Raw genomic sequence first — 22,702 nt, forward strand, 5'->3', positions numbered from 1 at the left:
CCCGAACTCCGAACATAATGGAAGTCAATGGGGACCCGAACTTTTGTGGTTTGTAAAGCCTCCTTACATGCTACATACCCCAAATTTACAGGGTATGTGCACCTTGGGAGTGGGTACAAGAGGAAAAAAAAAAAATTTAGCAAAAAGAGCTTATAGTTTTTGAGAAAATCGATTTTAAAGTTTCAAAGGGAAAACTGTCTTTTAAATGCGGGAAATGTCTGTTTTCTTTGCACAGGTAACATGCTTTTTGTCGGCATGCAGTCATAAATGTAATACATATAAGAGGTTCCAGGAAAAGGGACCGGTAATGCTAATCCAGCAGCAGCACACGTGATGGAACAGGAGGAGGGTGGCGCAGGAGGAGAAGGCCACGCTTTGAGACACAACAACCCAGGCCTTGCATGAGGACAAGAAGCGTGCGGATAGCATGCTTTGTACCACCATGCAGTCATAAATGTAATAAAGATAAGTGGTTCAATAAACAGGGGCCACGCGGCAACGCTAACCCAGCAGCAGCACACGTGATGGAACAGGAGGAGGCGCAGGAGGAGAAGGCCACGCTTTGTGAGACACAACAACCCAGGCCTTGCATGAGGACAAAAAGCGTGCGGATAGCATGCTTTGTACCGCCATGTAGTCATAAATGTAATAAAGATAAGAGGTTCAATAAACAGGGACCACGCGGCAACGCTAACCCAGCAGCAGCAGCAGCAGCAGCACACGTGATGGAACAGGAGGAGGCGCAGGAGGAGAAGGCCACGCTTTGTGAGACACAACAACCCAGGCCTTGCATGAGGACAAAAAGCGTGCGGATAGCATGCTTTGTACCGCCATGTAGTCATAAATGTAATAAAGATAAGAGGTTCAATAAACAGGGACCACGCGGCAACGCTAACCCAGCAGCAGCAGCAGCAGCAGCAGCACACGTGATGGAACAGGAGGAGGCGCAGGAGGAGAAGGCCACGCTTTGTGAGACACAACAACCCAGGCCTTGCATGAGGACAAAAAGCGTGCGGATAGCATGCTTTGTACCGCCATGTAGTCATAAATGTAATAAAGATAAGAGGTTCAATAAACAGGGACCACGCGGCAACGCTAACCCAGCAGCAGCAGCAGCAGCAGCACACGTGATGGAACAGGAGGAGGCGCAGGAGGAGAAGGCCACGCTTTGTGAGACACAACAACCCAGGCCTTGCATGAGGACAAAAAGCGTGCGGATAGCATGCTTTGTACCGCCATGTAGTCATAAATGTAATAAAGATAAGAGGTTCCATAAACAGGGACCGGCAACGGTAACCCAGCAGCAGCAGCAGCAGCAGCACACGTGATGGAACAGGAGGAGGCGCAGGAGGAGAAGGCCACGCTTTGTGAGACACAACAACCCAGGCCTTGCATGAGGACAAAAAGCGTGCGGATATAGCAGCAATGCTTTTTGCCGCCATGCAGTCATAAATGTAATACAGATGAGAGGTTCAATAAACAGGGACCGGAAACGCTAAACCATCCCAGATGTTCATCGGTCATGTTACTTGGTTGGGGTCCAGGAGTGTTGCGTAGTCGTTTCCAATCCAGGATTGATTCATTTTAATTTGAGTCAGACGGTCTGCATTTTCTGTGGAGAGGCGGATACGCCGATCTGTGATGATGCCTCCGGCAGCACTGAAACAGCGTTCCGACATAACGCTGGCTGCCGGGCAAGCCAGCACCTCTATTGCGTACATTGCCAGTTCGTGCCAGGTGTCTAGCTTCATGCCCGGTTTCAGGTCCAGCGGTGCCAGCCACAAATCCGTCTGTTCCTTTATTCCCCTCCAAATTTCCTCCCCTGTGTGCTGCTTATCCCCAAGGCAGATCAGCTTCAGCAACGCTTGCTGACGCATGCCAACAGCTGTGCTGCACTGCTTCCACGATCCTACTGCTGCTGGTGCTGGGTTAGCATTTCCGGATGAGGTACAGCTTTGAGATGCGTTGGAGGAGAAGGAGTCAGAGAGGTAGGTGCTGCTGTTGTTATCCAGCTGTTTGCGGCGTGGGCAACACCCGCGCCGTAGCAGGTGAGGAATCGCTGCCAGGCTCCACAAGGTTCACCCAGTGCGCGGTAAGGGAGATGTATCGACCCTGGCCGAACGCACTCGTCCAGGTGTCAGTGGTGAGGTGAACCTTGCAGGCAACGGCATTCTTCAAGCTTCGGGTTATTTAGCTGACCACGTGCTCATGCAACTCAGGCACTGCAGAGCGCGCAAAGTGGTAGCGGCTGGGAACCACGTAACGTGGGATGGCCACTGACATCATGCCCTTGAAGCTGTTTGTCTCCACCACTCGATATGGCAGCATTTCGCAGGCCAGAAGCTTGGCTATGCTGGCTGGCTGTTACTGCCACGGCCCGGGGGTCATTTGCTGGCAATTTCCTCTTGTGCTCAAACATCTCAGAGACAGACAACTCAACCGTAGCGCTGCACACCGAAGGGCTGTTGGTTGTTGTGTTTGATGAACACTGGGAGACCTCAAGAGCACTAGTCCGGAAAGTGACAGTGTCAGCATCGTCTGATGTTTGTGAATGTTGTGAACCACGCAATGGCTGGGCTACTGCTGCTGCTGAGGCGGGTCTGGTGGTGAGTCTGGTGAACCCAAGGGAGGCAGTGTTGCTGGTGGTACCCTGTCCTGCCGCGTTTGCCCACAGAGTGGGATGTTTGGATAGAATGTGGCGGCTCATGCTGGTGGTGGAGAGGTTGTTAATACTTTTCCCCCTGCTCAGGCGGGTCTTGCACACCTTGCAAATCGCCATGGTAACATCCTCAGTGCAGTCTTCAAAGAAAGCCCAGACTTTAACTGGCTGAGGACTCGGACCTCGTGCGTGATGTGCTGGTGCTGCTTAACCCACTGCTGGACGCTTGAGAGGTCATCCAAGTAATTATCTGGTCCTGTTCTTTTGGATCTGTGAGGGTTGTTGTCCTGGACAACATGGGCAGTATTGAGTGGGTTTTCTTGGGTGCTCCCCTGTGGCCTGTACGTGAACCGTCAGGGGAAACACCTCTTCCCTTGCCCCTCCCTCTTTCACCGGATTTCTTCCTCATTTCACTTATCCTTAAAGTACACGCTGACTGGCAGCAGTACAGTGGCAGTACAGAAATGCTATACAGTGGTGGGTGAGCGGTGTACCACTATTGTCAGCAGTGACACAGAGCACAATGCTATACAGTGGCGGGTGAGCGGTGTACTACTGTTCCCAGCAGACACAGAGTGGAAGTAAACACAATGCTATATAGTGTGGCTGAGCCGTGTACACAGAGTGGCATTAAACACAATGCTATATAGTCTGCTATATAGTCACCCCGAACAGGGTGATGTTCTGCAGAACCCGAACAGTGGCAAACACTGTTCGCCCAACACTACTGGGAGGGAACGCAGATTTTAGTACCTAAACACACGATACAACATGTTTTCCGGGGTCGGACTCTGAGGCACATACAGATGGTCCCGATCATCATCCTCATCATACAACTCTTCTCCTGAGTCTGACCCACCCACCACCTCTGCCACCCCAACATCCCCAGACACAGACCCCTCATCGTCCTCAACATTAACTTGGGATGCTGGCCTGAGCCAGACCTCCTCCTCCACATCAGGCCCCATCATCTCCTCAATGGCAGCCCTCATTAATCGCTCTGGCGACGGACTGATGGACACAACGTTCTCCTCCGGGGAGGGCTGCTGCTGACCACTGGCTGCTGGGGTGGATGTTATAGCTTGCGTGGGGCGTTGGCTGTTGCTGTTGTTGGGAGTGCTGCTCACAGCGGAGGTCTCTGGGGAACTCATGTTGAGCTCATATAGTGGTTGACGGTGAGTGGAGTATTACTGATCCCAGCAATATACACACTGACTGGCAGAGTACGCAATGCTATATAGTGTGGCTGAGCGGTGTACACAGAGTGGCAGTAAACACAATGCTATATAGTCTGGCTGAGCGAGCGGTGTACTACTGTTCCCAGCAGAATCAGAGTGGCAGTAAACAATGGTATATAGTCTGGCTGAGCGGTGTACACAGAGTGTCAGTAAACAATGGTATATAGTCTGGCTGAGCGAGCGGTGTACTACTGTTCCCAGCAGAATCAGAGTGGCAGTAAACAATGGTATATAGTCTGGCTGAGCGGTGTACACAGAGTGTCAGTAAACAATGGTATATAGTCTGGCTGAGCGGTGTACACACAATGCTATATAGTCTGCTATATAGTGTCAGTAAACAATGGTATATAGTCTGGCTGAGCGAGCGGTGTACTACTGTTCCCAGCAGAATCAGAGTGGCAGTAAACAATGGTATATAGTCTGGCTGAGCGGTGTACACAGAGTGTCAGTAAACAATGGTATATAGTCTGGCTGAGCGGTGTACACAGAGTGTCAGTAAACAATGGTATATAGTCTGGCTGAGCGGTGTACACAGAGTGTCAGTAAACAATGGTATATAGTCTGGCTGAGCGGTGTACACAGAGTGGCAGTAAACACAATGCTATATACTCTGGCTGAGCGAGCGGTGTACTACTGTTCCCAGCAGACACAGAACAGTAAACAGAATGCTATATAGTGTGGCTGAGCGAGCGGTGTACCACTATTCCCAGCAGACACAGAACAGTAAACAGAATGCTATATAGTGTGGCTGAGCGAGCGGTGTACCACTATTCCCAGCAGACACAGAACAGTAAACAGAATGCTATATAGTGTGGCTGAGCGAGCGGTGTACCACTATTCCCAGCAGACACAGAACAGTGAACAGAATGCTATATAGTGTGGCTGAGCGAGCGGTGTACCACTATTCCCAGCAGACACAGAACAGTGAACAGAATGCTATATAGTGTGGCTGAGCGAGCGGTGTACCACTATTCCCAGCAGACACAGAACAGTGAACAGAATGCTATATAGTGTGGATGAGCGAGCGGTGTACCACTATTCCCAGCAGACACAGAACAGTAAACAGAATGCTATATAGTGTGGCTGAGCGAGCGGTGTACCACTATTCCCAGCAGACACAGAACAGTGAACAGAATGCTATATAGTGTGGCTGAGCGAGCGGTGTACCACTATTCCCAGCAGACACAGAGTGGCAGTAAACAGAATGCTATATAGTGTGGCTGAGCGAGGTACACAGAGTGGCAGTAAACAGAATGCTATATAGTGTGGCTGAGCAAGCGGTGTACTACTATTCCCAGCAGACACAGAGTGGCAGTAAACAGAATGCTATATAGTGTGGCTGAGCGAGGTACACAGAGTGGCAGTAAACAGAATGCTATATAGTGTGGCTGAGCAAGCGGTGTACTACTGTTCCCAGCAGTGACACAATGACAGGGGGGACCCTGGCTAGCGTGGCTGGAGCGCGAACTACCCTGCCTGCCTACCCAAAGCTAAACCCACAGACAAATGGCGGAGATATGACGTGGTTCGGGTATTTATTTACCCGAACCACGTGACAGTTCGGCCAATCAGAGCGCGTTCGGGTCCGAACCACGTGACCCGTTCGGCCAATCACAGCGCTAGCCGAACGTTCGGGGAACGTTCGGCCATGCGCTCTTAGTTCGGCCATATGGCCGAACGGTTTGGCCGAGCACCGTCAGGTGTTCGGCCGAACTCGAACATCACCCGAACAGGGTGATGTTCTGCAGAACCCGAACAGTGGCGAACACTGTTCGCCCAACACTATATTGAAGGAGAGCACTATAAGAATGGGCGCGGCCCTTATAGGCAAACGGCCTTGGAACTTTCAGCTGCGACAGTGCCAGAATCCATACATGCACAGCACACAATTCATAGTTTATGGTCAATAACACTACGAAGGTGCCGGCCTTTTTCTTTAACAAATTCCATATGTACAAATGTCAAAACAGCAGTATACATTCAGATCGCTTGAAAAGTAATTTGGAACAGACTTTCCCAGTGCCAGTAACCAAGGATTTTTTTTTTTTTTCGTTTTTGTTTTCTGTGCTAAAAATAACCCTCAGCATTTTTGTCTATGCTCTTTACTCTTTCTGTCTGAGAGTCTTCCCAGACTCCTTTGCAGATGATGATTCTGAATGGTGAGAGTTCTGCAATTAGGGACACAGTATTATTATTGTACACAGTCTTCCCCTTACTTAGTTTGATCCTAATCACAGCTTGATCCTAATTACATGCAAATGATGTATCAATTTTCTGCAATTGTATGCAGCTTGGAATTGGTTTCATCAGGTACTTCAGGTGCAAAACTTTGTAAAAAATATTCTTAAAATTTGCAACATCTTGAAATTATCAGTGTCTCATTGACCAATGCTATCTAATCATAGTAGTGAAGTGAGGAGCACCTCCTAGAACTGGTCAGATCAGAAGACTGGCATTACCGGTACTGTTGGTCTTCAAACTGTACCTGGGTTGAGTAATCTCTATAGTCAGACTCAGAGAAGAGGAAATTCCTATGGTGAAGAAAACCAAGATAGCAAAGAACATTTATAGGTCCCGAGCCATTCAAGATATTTTTTTTTAAAAAAGCTTACAGCCTGATCCAGGGGGTGCCTTTCAGGCAGCATCCATTTCCACCTTTCCCCACCGCTCCTATGTGCTGTATTACTTTTGGGTTCTCAGTGCGGTGATTGGCATGGAGGGGGCGGGGAGAGGAGGGGAGCAGGTAGAGAAAGCCAGTGAGAGGCTCTTTGAGGGGGTGTTACGCAGGAGTTCCTCTCCTGCAAGGGATGCCTTTTCCCCATTACTCTGCCGAAAAACTCCTTCTCTCCAGACTGGGGGAGGGGCTAGTGCGGCACAGGGGGGACTGCAAGCAGCGAGGAGGGAGCACAGAGGCATGTCCTTCAGCTGGGAACATGCCTCTGTGTCCCTTTTTTTACTTTAAAAACCGCCTTGGGTACACTTTAAGTAGACTTGTAGTTTCCCAAAGAAAAAAGTTAGATACTTACCTAGGTAGAGGGAAACCTCTGGATAGCAATTCATGGCTGCTCTCCCTTTCATGAACGAGCGAGGCCGTACTGCAAGCGGCTTCAGCTACCTAGGTAAGTATCTAACTTTTTTCTTTGGTAGACTGCAGGTTATTTTAAACTGCTGTACACTACACTAGTCCAACAATGCATTTTCCATGAGTGCTGAAATTACCGTAGCTAGCGCCCACTGTTAGCAGCAGAACCTGTGCTATTAGCATTATGCTGGTTCATAGTAGAGCTACTGACACTATTGTAATTTGTCTTTGTTATCCTTCCCTCCGCTGCTTTACACATTACATTGTTAGAGGTATGACTGAATGCTGCACCGCTCAGATCGCTCAAACAAAATTGGATCATTGTTCTTCAGAAATGTGAAGTAGCAGAAGTAAGCGGCAGTGCTTTCACACTATAAATATAACTTAATGCCCTCCTACAGCAAGATTATTCTAGCTTGGGTAAGGCTGGTTAAGAGTTTATACCTTTCTACGCTCTCAATATCATCCTAAAGGGTACCCTAAAATGACAGCATGAGGTCAGGGCTGGCGTTACAAGTCTGTAGGGGCCCCCAAGCATCCCCCAACACCCCTCTCAAAATTTAATTTGGCTGTTCACCAGGTAATGCAGCATAGGTGTAGTAGAGGTGAGGCAGGGAAACATTTAGACATTACCTGATTCCGCCGCTTGGTCCTGCCTCTTGATCCACAACATGACCCGTTTTCATTGTTCCCTTCCTGAACTGTCACATGGCTGCAGCGGCACTCTCCCCATGATGCAGGCATGTGAAGTCGCGTTAGTGCGTAAACACCTGCGAGGAAGGAAGAGGTGCTGTGCTTGTGCTGTAGCTGGGGGGGAGGGGGGAACGGATCAAGTTGAGTCCTGGACTGTCTGGAGCTTGCAGAGTTGCCTGCATCTCTGGTAATATATGAAGAGGGAGACCACTAGGCCGCCACTGGACAATACTGGGGGGGGGGGGAAATGCCATCATGTAGGGGCCCAGGGGCTTCCTTTGTTATTTTTGCCCCAGGGCCCCATTTCACCTAGAACCAGGGATGAGCAGAAACTACGCAAGTGCAAGTGCGAAATTTACGCATCGTAGTTCGCATCTACGCATCGTAGTTCGTAGAAGAAGTTTCAGAATCAGAATCAATTTATTTTCGCCAAGTAAGTTTGTACCTACAAGGAATTTGTCTTGGCAGTTGCTTAACAAACACAAACAAAAACAATACAAGTACAGACAGTGTGTATATTACAAGTCAAGGACATTAGTGTAAATCTACGCTTACGAATTTACGCATAGCGAAGTACCGCTGCGCGTAGCTTACGCCCACTATGCATAGATAACATGTGTATTGCGTAGTGAACTACAAATGCGTTACTCGCGGCAAATTTTCCGCGTGCGGTTGTATGCTTACAAATTTACGCATTGGAAAGGGGAATGTACGTATAGAAGAGTTCCCGGTATAAGCAATTAAATAGGAATTAATGCGTAAAATTTTCTGCATGCGGGCATAAGCATCCGCTTACACTACGCTTCACACTACGCGTAATTGCGTATTTTAATGTGTAGTCTACAAAATGCATACGAACCAAATATTTTATTTCGAAGCCGTAGTTTGGTGAAGCGTAATTGCGTAAAACTGCGCGTAGTTCCAGCGTAGCGAAGTTCGCTGACTACGACCATCCCTGCCTAGAACCGGCCCTGCTTGAGGTCAATGCCGGGACAGTGTTCTGGATGAATTTGCCCACAAAACACCCTACCTTATCCTTCCCTAGAAATCTACTGGCTACTAATGAATATATGAAAATTAAGAACTGTTATTCACCTTGGCATATGTTCAACAGAGATGAATTTCCATCCCATAATGCCCAAGATGACCTCTGACCTGAAGTCAGCTGGACAATATAGATGGAGCTTGCTATGGTGACCGTGTTCATAAACCTACATTCCCATTGAGACATGCAGGTTTGCAGCATCTTTAATAAACAATAGTAGAGCAGTAGTTTTCTAGATTCTCTGGTGAAAGGAGAATTTTAACTGTTTCCCAGGACCGCCTAACGCTCAGGGGAGGACTGGGACCTTTTGGCCTGGAGGGAAAGGCCTGGAGCCCCAGCCCAAATGACGTCACAAGCGCCCCAAGTGCTATATATCGGTAGTCACATGGTCATGCCAATGCAGAAATACAGCAAGGATACTCGAGGGACAGCATGACAGGTAAAGTATAAATGCACAGGCATCGTGGGGTACATAATAGATTTTGAGGGAAAACGCCGGGGTTTCCATTGTGTACATAGTTTGTTATTATCACACTTAATGAATACATCGGCCCGAGATTAGCCAGCATCTCAGATTGATATTCAACTACTTTTCACCCGAAATAAGTCAAATTGTTGATTGGGCATGCCTGTGGCGGCACAGATTTTCATCCGATTGGATGATTATCGAAACAGTTGTGGATCGGCCAGCCCTAAATCATTAAAGGAGAGGCAGCCTGGGGGGAAATCTCCCCCCTTCCCCCCTGGCCAGTCCTCCCCTGCTAACGCTGATTGGTGTCAGGTCCTGGAGGCGGAAATTAGCAGGGAATGCGCGTACGAGTTCCCTGATGTCACTCACAGTGGGGATCCGTGATCAGCCTGCCAGCTGCTATCAAAGCTGGCAGGCAGTTAAAGAAAACAATCGGCAATTTTCATTTGTAAAGCACTGCGATCTAGCCCAGTGCTGTACAGGGGACAGCTTTGTCACTTAGCTGTTCCCTGGAGTGGCTCACAATCTAATCCTTCTCATAGGCTGATGCTTATGAGAGATGATCATAGTGGTTGGTTCTCCCGGGAATGTGAAAGGGGTAAAATAAAAAAAATTGTAGTTTTTATTAAAAAAATAATAACATTAATTAAAAAAAAATGCAGCAGCAATCAGATATCACCAGCAGAAAGCTCTGTTGGTGGGCAGAAAAGGAAGGCAGATTCATTTGTGCGCTAAGTTGTATAGCCAAGCAGTAAATTATTAAAGCTGTGCAGTGCTGAATTGTAAAAAATCGCCTGGTCATTAGGGAGGTGTACACCTGTGCTCCTCAAGAGGTTAAAGTGAGTGTAAGGGCAGAAAAAAAAGTCTGATACTTACCTATAGAGAGGGCCTCCCTGTCTTCTCTTGGTCTCCTGGAAGCAGCACTTTCACTCCGTTGTGTGTTCTCAATCAACTGGTCAAATACACGTCTGTGAGCCCTCAGGAGGCTCTGGAAGCACTCGTGTCCCTGAGTGCTTCCAAAGACGGGCACCTCTGTAATGCGCATGCATGAGTGCGCACGTAGGAGCGCTCACGCTAATGTCAAATGGGGAAAATGGAGCGAATTTCAGGATACTAAGGAGTATGAAGATATGGTAGAGATGTAAGGGAGGGAGCTTCCTGTAGTTCTAATTCTTATTTTTACTTTTGTAGTACTTTGGATGGTAATTGGGGGAGGGGATCCTTGAAGACAGGGACGGATCTAGACCAAGTTGCGCCTGGGGCAAGGTAAGGTTTTGGCGCCTATGCTCTTATCCCTACTGTTTATACATGATTAGAAAACTCAATCCTCGCATGTAATCCTAGAAATAGGGTGGCGATTTACTGACCCTCCCCCCTTTGTTGCAATCCCCCCCTTCTTCCTCACCAAGGGTGGCAATTTACTGACCCCCTATTTGTGGCAATCCCCCCTTTCATCCACCACCGAGGGTGGTGATTTACTGAACTCCCCCATACGGCGACCCCCCCCCCCCTTCCCCCTGCAGCCATCCCCTGTCACGCAAGCTCTGCAGCTCCTTCTTCTCTGTCGGGACACAGACACGCGGCTTAGTGACGTCACCAAGCAGAGTGTCTGTGTCCTTGGCAGGGAAGACGGAGCTGCAGCGCAGAGCTTGTGTGACATCCGCAAGATCGAAGGCTCGATATGTATTATTACACCGAACAGGGGATGGCTGCGGGGGGTGGGGGGGTATGGGTTTGGTCGCCACACGGGGGGGTTTAGTAAATCGCCACCCTCGGAGGTGGATGAAAGGGGGGGTTGCAACAAATGGGGGGTCAGTAAATTGCCACCGTTGGAGGGAAAGAAGGGGGGATTGCAACAAAGGGGGGGGGTCAGTAAATTGCCACCCACGTAGAGGAAGAAGGGGGGGGAATGCTATGCATGGGGGGGGGGGGAATAGAACAGGGGGAATGCTGCAGAGGAGCTAGAGATCTCCCTGCTGGTAATGACGGGTCTCACTAAGCCAGACGCGCCGACGTGTCACGCTTCCGCGCCTGCCTATCAATGCTGCCAACTGCCAACAAGTGTTTATTTCCACATCCAAATTTTGCTGCCTTTTTAAGAATTCAATAAACTGTGCCTGGGTCAAGAGACCCACCTGCACCCCCCCCCCCCCCCCCTAGATTCATCCGTGCTTGAAGAAGAAACTCTAAAAATGTTGTTGAATACTTATGAGAGTGTTGATTTGAAGACTGGAGAGAGTAGAGGGTGGTCTTTCTTTTGTTTCTTTTGTATTTTATAAATTTGAAAATTGGAGAAGAGAATATGATGACATATTGGAATTGATATGAGAGATAAAAATATTCTTACTTCTTTAATAGCGCAGTACAGAGCCACCCGTCTTTGGAAGCACTCAGGGGCACGAGTGCTTTCCAAAGCGGTAAATTAAATGGGGAGATGGCACTGAAACAGAGAAGACAGGGAAGGCTGTACGGGATTCAGAGCTTTCCCTGTCCATAGGTAAGTATCTAACCTCTCTATAGGTAAGTAATAGTATCTGATACTTACCTATAGAGAGGGCCTCCCTGTCTTCTCTTGGTCTCCTGAAAGCAGCATTGTCACCCCGTTGTGTGTACTCAATCAACTGGTCAAATACACTTCTGTGAGCCCTTGGGAGGCTCTGGAAGCACTCGTGTCCCCGAGTGCTTCCAAAGACAGGTGTCTCTGTACTGCACATGCGTGAGCGATCCTACGTGTCACTCGTACATGCGCATTACAGAGTCGCCCGTCTTTGGAAGCACTCAAGGACACAAGTGCTTTCCAAAGCGGTAAATTAAACAGGGGAGAAGACAGGGAAGGCTCTATGGGATTCAGAGCTTTCCCTGTCCATAGGTAAGTATCTAACTTTTTTTGGGGGGGGGGGACAGGGACTTTACACTCACTTTAACCTTATTGCAGTTAGTTACTGTGGACAACTAGCATTTACTTTTTAGTCCTTAAAATTTAAAACAATGAACTTTAATCATAATATATATGCATTGATTATAACTAGAGGTACAAAGGACTCTATACAATATACACTAGTTGTAATTGAAAACATAACACCACTGACAGGTCAATAATCAGAATCAGAATCAATTTATTTTCGCCAAGTAAGTTTGCACCTACAAGGAATTTGTCTTGGCAGTTGCTTAACAAACACAAACAAAAACAATACAAGGACAGACAGTGTGAATATTACAAGTTAAGGACGTTATAAGTATAGTGGCAGTAAGCAATGTGAGAATTGTTCATGTTTAGTTCTGTGCTGATTACTTTCAGTCCTAGCAGCTCTAACGTGGTTCAGCATTAAGTATGGATACCGCTTGAGGAAAAAAACTGTTCCTGTGTCTAGAGGTTTTGGTAGCGATTGACCGGAATCTTACTCCTGAAGGCATGCGCTGGAAGATGGAGTGAGCTGGGTGAGAGGGGTCAGAGGCAATTTTGGTTGCTCTCTTTCTGCACCTGCTAGTGTAAAGATCCTGCAGGGAAGGTAAGCTACAGCCAATTATCCTTTCCGCTGATCGGATGATGCGCTGCAGCCTCTCCTTTTCTAATGCTGAGCAGGAGCCGAACCATACAGTCATAGATGATGTCATGGTGGATTCGATGATTGCAGTGTAGAACTGCACCATTAGATTTTGAGGTAGGCCAAACTTTTTCAGCTGCCGTAGATGGTACATTCTCTGTTGTGCTTTCTTGACAATAGTGGCCGTATTGTTGTCCCATTGTAAGTCGTTTGAGATCGTGGACCCAAGAAACTTGAATGACTCTACTTGGGTTATTATGGATCCATTTATGGATAAGGGGAGGTGCTGGGGGGGGGGGCGATCTCCTAAAGTCTATTATCATCTCCATAGTTTTGAGAGCATTTAGTTCCAAGTTGTTGCTGCTGCACCAGGAGGAAAGCTGTCCCACCACATGCCTGTATGCAGACTCATCCCCGTTTTGAATGAGACCAACAACTGTTGTGTCGTCTGCAAACTTCAGAACCTTAACAGATGGATCTGTGGAGGTGCAGTCATTGGTGTAAAGTGAGTACAGCAGTGGGGAAAGCACACAGCCCTGGGCTGCACCAGTACTGACTGTCAGAGAGCTTGATGTGAGTTTACCAAGTCTAACACGCTGTCTTCTGTCGGTTAAGAAGTCGGTTATCCATTTGCAGATGGGTTCAGGTATGTGTAGCTGGGAGAGCTTGCTGTGCAGCAGTGATGGAATTATGGTATTAAATGCAGAGCTGAAGTCTATAAATAAAATCCTGGTGTAGGTTCCTGGGATATCTAAATGCTGCAGTACATAATGCATACACATGTTCACGGCATCGTCTGCGGATCTGTTAGGCCTGTAGGCAAATTGCAAAGAGTCCAGCAGGGGATTTGTGATGGATTTCAGATAATTCATTATCAGTTTTTCAAATGCTTTTATGACCAGTGATGTCAGGGCAACAGGCCTGTAATCATTTAAACATGTAGGTTTTTTTTTTTTAATTGGTACAATAGTTGAGCTTTTAAAGCACTCAGGAACAATTGAGAGTTCTAGAGATGCTTTGAATATGTCTGTAAATACAGGCGCTAATTGGTCGGCACAGAGATTCAAGCATTTTGCAGACACAACGTCTGGTCCCATTGCTTTCCTGGTGTTTTGTTTTTTAAAGAGTCTATTTACATCTGATTGGCATATTGTTAGAGCATGCACATCTGGGGACAGGTTAGCAGATTGTGTCTGGTCTGCTGTGTTGTGTACATACTGAGGCACTGCAGGGGGTGGAGATGATGGCTGGTTGGAGGAGTGCTCAGTTTGCCTGTGGCAGAGATGCAAATTGACTTGTTGTGTTTGGCTTTTGTTGGTAGTTGTTAGTAAATAACATTGCTTAGCCCATTACAGTGGCACATGTAAATGGGGTGGAATATAGTGTGGAATATTATGTAGCAAATTAACAATCAGTCAGTTCTTAAAGAGACACTGGAGCGAAAAAAATATATGATATAATGATTTGTATGAGCAGAGACATAAGTCTAATATTGCTTCCAGTGCAGGAAGAGTTAAGAAATTCCACTTGTTATCTATGCAAAATAGCCATTGAGCTCCACGAGTTTGTAGAAGTTGTAGAGAGCTCTGTCTTCTGAAGCTGGTTATCTCAACTGTCAGTCGTATCTTCTTTTTCTCTCCAGAGGACAGTTCAATAGTTCACTGGCCTGCTTTGTAAAATCATTTAGAATGCTGAGTAGTATGTAAACTGCAAATATTAGAGAATGATGTAATGTTATAAAAAAAAAAACACTATGTAACTGAAAATAAAAATATGAAAATATTTTCTTTGCTACTAATGTTCTAGTAATTATCCGTACTACACAACCAATTCATTATATCATAATTTTTTTCCGCTACAGTGTCTCTTTAAAGGCGCTGTGTAGGAAGAAGGGGAAATTATCAAGTATAAGTAAGGAACCAATAATAATAATAATTAAAAAATGTACTAGGACTAGTCCAAAACCTGTCAGTTCTGATAGATTTCTACTACCTACTGTAAGTGACAGCAACATCGGCGAAAAATAATTTATGGCTCATTTTACTCTGGAAGAAGCTTACTTTCTATTTGTATGGTTTTTAAATTTCCCAATTTTTTATGATAGTGTTCCTTTAAAGTGGTATGAAAAGCAGCATCTCTTCTTCACTCTAAAAGATTAATTACAACATAAAACCCGCTAAAAGAAAACAATTCAAACACAACAGCATTCAAACAGTAAAATAGAATGCTTTCTTCTTCAGTGGGAAGCTCTGCAACCTATTCTGAGAAAATGATTACATTTCCTGTTGTTTATACTTCCTTATCAGCCACAATAAGCAAACATTCCTGGCAGTGCTGTATCTCAGCTGCATGCTTCACAGAAAGCTGGAAAAGGAGAGAAATGGTCAGTTGATACTTTTTAATATATAAATATAGCAGCTATGCAATAAAATGCAATGGCAGCTTTCAGAGCAGATAATCTGTACTTTGGGAACTTGTAATTTGTAAACAGAGGAAATTACTTGTGCACAAAAGCAAATATGATACCTGTATGGATTATAAAAAAGTAGGAAAAACCCATTTTTAATAAAGTTATGTCAGAGCTTCATCCCACTATAAAGATTATTTTTCTCTCTTTGGAAAAGTTGAGATATGATTTACATTTTTTTAAATAACCATTCATTAACCAATATATCTTTCTTTCATTATGACAGCAGAGTGAGTGGGCGGCAGTAAGTGACAATAGAGTGGGTAGCGACAAGACCACACGGCGTGATTAAAATCTATGCCTTCGCAGGGATAACAGCTACCAAACAGAGCATAGATTTCAATTTCTGCCATCTGAAACCAAAGAGATTTTTAAATTTTAAAATACTGTTCCAAAAGTACTGGTAATATATATCATTTGCATTAAATAATGAGTGTACTCTCAGAATTTAACATCAGATTTGGGGTTTAGTTGAGCTTTCATTCTGTCTGACATAACATTTAATAAAAATGTGTTTCCCCACTTGTTATTACCCATACAGTTACCATATTTGCTTTTGTGCACAAGTAATATTGCCTGTTTCTAAATTACAAGTTCCCAAAGTACAGTTTATCAGCCCTGAAAGCTGCCATTGCATTGTATTCATAGCGGTTGTATTTATATATTAAAATCAATCTAGTAATGATTCCCTAGCTCTCTCTGCTTCTCATGCTCAGAGCAGTTCCATTTGAGCATGCTGCTGGTTGTATACTACAGTGGTTTGCAAAAGTATTTGACCCCCTTAAAGTTTTCCACATTTTGTCATATTACTGCCACAAACATGAATCAATGTTATTGGAATCCCATGTGAAAGACCAATACAAAGATGATGGGAAGATGGATGGAGCCCAATACAGGGTAATCGTGGAAGAAAACCTCTTGGAGTCTGCAAAAGACTTGAGACTGGGGTGGAGCAGGGCCGGGCCGAGGCATAGGCTGGAGAGGCTCCAGCCTCAGGGCGCAGTGTAGGAGGGGGCGCAGAATTCATTCAGCTGTCATTTCTAATTGTGTTTGAAGCAGAAAGAAATAAGAAAAGGGGATACATGGCAGTGATTGCAAGCCAGATAACTAAATATTAAGGTGTTGAGGAGGTTGTGGGCCCTGTGGCGCCTCTTAGTCTAATAGCAATCAGTGTGTGACAGCTGGGGTGAGAGGGATGGAGGGGCGCACTTTGGTGTCTCAGCCTTGGGTGCTGGAGGACCTTGTCCCGGCTCTGGGTGGAGGTTCACCTTCCAGCAGGATAACGACCCTAAACATATAGCCAGGGCAACAGTGGAAAAACAAAACATATCCATGTGTTAGAATGTCCCAGTCAAAGTACTGACTGACTGAGCTGGAGCTGTTTTGCAAAGAAGAATGGGCAAGGATTTTAGTCTCTAGATGTGCAAAGCTGGTAGAGACATACCCTAAAAGACTGGCAGCTGTAATTGCAGCAAAAGATGGTTCTACAAAGTATTGATTTAGGGGGCTGAATAATTACGCACACCCCACTTTGCAGTTATTTTTTTTTTAATGTTTGGAATCATGTATGATTTTCGTTCCACTTCTCACGTGTACACCACTTGGTATTGGTCTTTCACGTGGAATTCCAATAAAATTGATTCATGTTTGTGGCAGTAATATGACAAAATGTGGAAAACTTCAAGGGGGCCGAATATTTTTGCAAACCACTGTAATTGTAGCAACAGAGGAATGTAAACAAAAGTTAATGTTATCACATCTTCTTATGCGACCAGAAGCTTTCAGGAGCTTTCCACTGAAGAAGTGCTGTAGGATCAACCATACTATGCTAGGGGAAAAAAACACATATATAAATAGATAAATACTTGATCTACTTACATAACACATGTATTATACTGTCCACGTTTTGATTTCAGTGAATGTTATATAGTAAATGACGAGAATTCTGTTCCTGGTGGGGGCCATGTCTTTTGCCCACAGTTAAGGCTAACTCGTGATGTCATTTCTGCCCTTTACTTTTTTTCTTGTCTCCTCCAATCGCTGAGTCTCCTCAGCGTTGTTTGTAAACACAAGTGAGTAGGGGATTAGGTTTCAGATAAGCAGCTGGCAGGGAAATAAAGGGAAGAGGAGGAATAGATTATAGATGAAAAAAAAAACCCAGCATGCAATTCTTTGGCACGACTACTAAAGGGCCAGTGCTCCTTAAGTATGTGATAACTCCAAATCATAACAGCAGAAAAAGTTTTGAAAGTTTTGAATGCAGGCTTAGCATCTTGATCACTTAATACACTCAGACCAGTTGCTGTTGAAATTTGATTTTTATGGTGACGATACCGCTTTAAAGGATGCCCGAAGTGACATGTGACATGTGTATGTACAGTGTTCCTTTTTTTCTTTCTCTGCCTGAAAAAGTTAAATATCAGGTATGTAAGTGGCTGACTCAGTCCTGACTCAGACAGGAAGTGACTACAGTGTGACCCTCACTGAGAAAGAAGAAGAAATTCCCTTTTTATCTCTTTCCTGCTCTCAGAAGCCATTTTCTGCTAGGAAAGTGTTTTATAGTTGGAATTTCTTATCAGTGAGGGTCACACTGTAGTCACTTCCTGTCTGAGTCAGGACTGAGTCAGCCACTTACATACCTGATATTTAACTCTATTTAACTCTTCCAGACAGAGAAAGAAAAAAGGAACACAGCATAGTTATTTGTGTGCTAGGCACTGTACATACACATGTCTATCTCATCATGTCACATGTCACTTCGGGTATCCTTTAACTGTTTGAATGCAGTTCTGCTACAATTTTTGTGGTAGTAGATTTTATACTGTAACTAATCTTTTAGAACAAAGATGAAATGTTGAGTTTCATACCACTTTAAAAGATACAGGAATTTGAAATCTGATCAGAAATACAGGTCACAGCCCATACCCGCAGCTTTCAGAGCAACAGTTTACAAACTACTGTGTTAGGGGATATAATGATAAGCTTTGCCTTTCTCCATACAAGCCACAAAGTAAGAAATGGAAAAATCAATAACAGGCAGAATGAATGGAGAAATGTACTTTTACTGCAGGTATAAAGAATGAAAATACAGAAATTAATAATGTATATACACAGATAATAAGCCATTGAAAACATAGTAATGTGCAGCCGCGTATAATAGCTTTTCCATTCAGCCTTCCAGTTCTGTCACTTGCAGGTCATTTATTTTATTTGTTCGCTTTTATCCTATCCATTTAATCCAGTGTGCATTTTACTGTCATATTTTATAGCTGTGGATATGTTAGCGGGAGTTAAGGGCCTTGGGGCGTCTATAGAAATGTTGCTGTTTCAGCTCATTTTCAGCAATGACTGTAAACGCTTCTCATTTGGGTTTAAAGCAACAATTTCTGATGGGACAGTTAAATGCTTTTGGCGGTGCTTTTCTGTGCAGGCCTTCCTCATAATCAATGTTTCTTGAACTTTCTTTCACCTGAGGTAACAGAACAAGTGTCAGGTTGCCAGGAAATGAAAAGGCATATATCACTCGCAGCAGCTGAATGTCTGTGATCTCCCATGCATTTGTAAATAAAGTTTATTGGGCCTTTGTCACTACAAAGCGGTTGGCCATGTTTACTCGATTATAGCATGACCCTGTTGGAGGAAATGAAGATTAAGAATATTTTTTGTTGTTTCCACTTATCACTGTTAGTGCAGCTGTAGTGTCTGGAGGCCTACAACATGACAAATTATTCTGCAGGCGGACAGAAATTGTTTACAAATTTACGCTGATGTGGGTAGAAATATACACGTTATTAATATAAGTTTTACAAGTTCCATTTTGATTCCTTTCCTCTTCCTCCAAAATAAAAGTATTTCTAAGAATTGTGCTTTATATGAAGAAGTTGCTTTCATTATTCATTTATGTCATGGCAGGTTCCTTTTTAAAGAACAAGTGAGACCCGTGCTAACCTAGAAATAAAAAAACACATACAGAAGTAGATAAATATGAGTTATACTTACATAACAGATGTATTGCACTGTCCACGTTATGATTCCTGTGAATTTTATAAAGGAAAAGCAGAGAATCCTATTCTAGGCAGTTTCCATCTTTGTTACCTGACCTCCTGACATTTTCTCCCTCACTTTTTTTTTTCTTTCTAATTGTGTATTGGTTACCCGCCCCCTTCCCAGAGTCTTAAGACACTCCCACTGAGGTCTATACTAGGAAATGCACTGTCTTATGTCATTAGAAGGAGGGGGAACTAAAGGGAAGAGGAGGAATATATTTTAATAGATAAAAGCCCTTCAGCATGCAACTGTTTTGCAATGGCACTTAAAGGTCCAGTGCTCCTAAGGTATGTGATAACTCCAAACCATAACAGCAGAAAAAGTTTTGAATGCAGGATTAGCATCTTTATCACTTAATACACTCAGACCAGTTGCTGTTGAAATTTGATTTTTATGGTAACAATCCCACTTTAAAGGCCTTTACGAGGTAAAAAGCTAAACTTATCTTTACTTACCTGGGGCTTCTTCCAACCCCTAGAAGTCTTTTGGGTCCCTTGCTGCAGCTCCGATCCTCCCCGGTGTCCTCCAGGTTGCCTATAAAGATCACCACACATCCGGGGGTCGGCACCTCAGTGCCCGTGTGTGAACGCGCCCACATCACCTGCTGCCTGCGCAGTACTACTGCTATGTGGAATTCTCCCACCTGCAGGCGCAGGCCCAGTACACGTCCTTTGATGTGGGCGTGTACACATGCTCGTGCTCACACATGCTCATACGCGCTGACCCCCTGATGGGTCGGTGGTCCTTACAGGCGTCCATGGTGGAGGAGCGGAGCTGAGGCGTGGGACCCAAAGGACTTCTAGGGGTGATGATGATCGAACAGTAAGCAGCGCAAGTGTTATTAAAAGAGACGTTCATTTGGCAAGCGGTGGCTTGTTAATGGCCGGTGGATTAGGTGCCAGAGGGATACATTAGTATAAAATTCTTATTAAATGGTTTTATCATGAATTACAATGGATTGCTGTGAGTTTGTGATTTAGCTCTGGATTTTCTGGTGGTTTTGTAGGTGAAGCCCCTTTCCAGAGGCATTGGAAGCATCCATTGGCGGCTCCAGCTTCAATTTTGAGGGCAGGGAGGCACAAAGTGGGCACAATGGCTGGCTGGAGGGGCCCATTTGGGTGATCAAAATCAAAGTTTGAATTTAGAGCGTTTGATATTTTTTGCTTAACTCACGTGATAAAATTGACTACTTGTCTAGTTTGCTGGCATGCTTTAATCTTTGCCTGCTAGCAAGCTGCTCCTGTGTAGACAGATCACAGACAAATCATTCCAGCCCCCAGCCTGTGTCTCACCACTCTACAAGCAAGGGTAGCGGGAAGAGGCCGGAGGGAGACAAACATTGTGCATGTAACCCCTTATGTTAGTAACTAAGCATTGCTGGAGACTAAGCTCTAGTTTATAGGCTAATTTAAAAGAAAATCAGGAAGCTTTTAGCTTGTAAGCCTTCTTCAAACTCTATTCCTGTTGACTGACAATGTTAGAACATACAATCAGAAAGAGGTAGATGTTTATTTTGCAAATATAAGAATGATCTATATACATTAATTACAAGTGATCTTGCAAACATTGTTAGGTATTTATGGCAAATGGATAAGACCCTTGGTTTACATACATAGACTCAGGCCAACACGGAGAATTTTTTACAGACCCTATCCTGTTCACTGTACACTGTTGGAGCCTTGAAACAGTTAACTGGTTGTTACGGAGCAGATGGGGCACTTGGGGGGGCACAGTGATTCCCTGGTGGCAGTACCCCAGTGTGCCCCAGTGTAGCACCGCCATGGAGGCATTATTCTCCATTACATTCCTTTGCAGTCAACTGTCCATGTTGCATTGTTGGAAGTACTGTCTGTGTCTTTATACGCTATAACCTACCGGTTTCAAACACTGGAAAAGCAATTGTTAATCTTACCATTTTTTTCTGGGTCTCTGGTTCTAGTAAAGTTGCTTAGCATGATACTGCTAGTTTATGTGTATCACTGGAGATTGTGGGTGTCACCAGAGTTCGAAGAGAGCAGTACCCATCTAACATAGCTACACCTACGGGGACACCAAATATATTTATACCGTTGCCAGTACCATTTATATGCTAATGACATCCAAACCTATCCCTGTGCTCCGCATGTGGCAATGGTTCGTCATTGTCATTTCACAACACCCTGTCAATCAAACTTTATATCGGGAATATAAAATTTTATAGTATTCAAACTAACGTCATGCTACTGCCAGGAATGACTACCTGATGTTCTGGGTTAGTTGGGCATAGGTTAACAAAACTACACTTCCTTCTTCTCTTGGCAGTCTATCAGAGATATACACTTTTTTACGTTCTACATTCAAAAGAAGTCGAGGTAATTTGGGCACCGAAAAAAACACTAGAGGAATATTGGTAAAATTCCCAATATTCCAGTACTTAATTCTGATAGTACAATTTAGTCAATTTTACCAATCTTTTAAATACACCTAACCTTGTTCTCACACGACCCCTCCCTCTACCCCTGCCACAAAATGCCTAACCTACTCTCAACCCATGCCTAACCCTAACCAATCCCTGCCGCATCTGCTATTTGTAGTCGCAGTTTGTAAAAACACAAAAAAAGATACACTGTAAATATACTGTATTGTTTTGTTTGTTTGGGGTTTTTTTTTTTTGGGGGGGGGGGGGTCTCCTACGCCTTACAAGTTTAAAAAGGTGGCACTTCTTCTGATTAGGGAGTGACTGATTCTTTGCCGGATCCGATCATTATTGACCTGAGTAGCTTTAAACCTTACTTACCATTCTCTGCAGTGATGTGGTCAGCCAGACATTCTAGCAGATCCTCAATGATACAGTTTTAATTTGAACAAAGCTGTTCTTTCTTCAGGTTAGATGGTAAATTACAACACAGTTTGCCGATTTATTGAGAATCTCAAATCTGTCACATAAAACAAAGCGAGGCCGTGATGTTGTAGCAAGCTGGAAGGCTTAAACTACTGCTGTTACCGCTCCTAATTCATGCTGCTGTTTCCAGGTAATCTGTAATGGAAAAATCTGTGGTTTTGGCTCCTTTCACCATGACATAAATCTGCATGACCTGGGGGAATTCTCCATAGGATTTGGCATTTACTTTTCAAAATCTGCTCGCTTCCCCTTTGAGATAATAACACAAACTGCGTGACAAGGGTTTTAATTGGCCTGGCCTCAGCAGCCTTTAATTTACTGTACAGAAACATACTCATATGCTAAGCTAGCGCTAAGGTCCAAGGTTCCAATCTCTGCCAGGATGCTCTGCATGGACTTATGTTTCCACCGTGTTTGGATGGGTTTTCTTCTCTGGTTTCCGCCCAAAAATATATTGGTTGGTTAATTGGCTTCCTCTTACACTGGCCCTAGGCTTGGCCATGCTAGGGACATTATGCTGTGACTATAGTATTCACATTAGAGTTTGGAGAACAGTTAGTAACTAGTGTTATTGTT

Source organism: Hyperolius riggenbachi, chromosome 1 (assembly GCF_040937935.1).
Source record: "Hyperolius riggenbachi isolate aHypRig1 chromosome 1, aHypRig1.pri, whole genome shotgun sequence".
Taxonomy (NCBI): Eukaryota; Metazoa; Chordata; class Amphibia; order Anura; family Hyperoliidae; genus Hyperolius; species Hyperolius riggenbachi.